This window comes from Eimeria tenella, genomic scaffold (assembly GCF_000499545.2).
Source record: "Eimeria tenella Houghton genomic scaffold, Eth_scaff2505, whole genome shotgun sequence".
Classification (NCBI taxonomy): domain Eukaryota; phylum Apicomplexa; class Conoidasida; order Eucoccidiorida; family Eimeriidae; genus Eimeria; species Eimeria tenella.
Window position 1 is genome coordinate 1,111 of NW_013542371.1, and position 1,057 is coordinate 2,167.

Sequence of the window (1,057 nt, forward strand, 5' to 3'; positions counted from 1 at the left end):
CACAGGGGCCCCCAGAGACCACCACTAAAGACGGAGCAGTGAAGGCCCCCAGCTGGTAGCCCAGAGATAAGGCCATCAAGACCTGACTCGTACGCCCCTGCAGCAGCAGCAGCAGCAGCACCAGCAGCAGCAGCGGCAGCAGCAGCACACAAACAGCTTTGAGGCAGAAACTGCAGAAACAGCGGAAGGCGCTGCTGCTGCGCCTGCTTCCGCACAGCGGCACTGGCAGGAAACGCAGAAACACCAACTGTAGGCTCAGTCTCAGCAGAAGCAGCAAGACACGCGGCAGCAGCAGCAGCAGTAGGTGCAGCAGCAGCAGCAGCAGCTGCGACTTGCCATGCCCGCCTCATCCGCCAAGACAGCCCCACCCACTGGGCGCCTCGTCTCTGAGGGCTGCAGCGCCGCGCAGAGCCATCGAACACCTGCAGCAGCAGCAGGCAGCAGCAGCAGCAGCAGCAGCAGCTGAGGACAGAGGCGAATTGCAAAATAATTCAGAAATAAATAAATGTAAAGCACCGTAAAATAAGCAAATAAAAAGTATTCAAATTTATAAGTCATTTAAATAAAAGTAATTAATAAAACTCTTTATAAAAGACAAAGAAATGCAGCACATGCACAAACAGTAAGAGGGGGCCCCAGAGGAGCGGGGGGGCCCCCGGGGCCACGGGGGCCCCTTAGCTGCAGAGGGCATGCACTCCACACGCCCCTCCGGCTGCTACTGCTGCTGCTGCTGCTTCTGCTGCTACTCTTGCTGCTGCTGCTGTTGCTGCTGCTGGTGCTGCTGCTGCTGGGCCTACCGGCAATTTGGTAGTTGTGCCTCTGCATGCGAAAAAGAAGGCGAATTGTGGCTTGAGAAACATCGGGCACAGAAAGGCGGGGGAAGGCGCAGCAGCACCAGCAGCAGCAACCTGCTGCTGCTGCTGCTTCTATGTCTCCTGCTCGGAGGCAGCCCCCTGCAGCCACGCCTGGTTTGCTGCTGCTTCCCTGGCCGCTGCATCCGCCTTTCTGCGGCAGCGCTGCAGCAGCAGCAGCAGCTGCTGCAGCAGCAGAGGTCCCT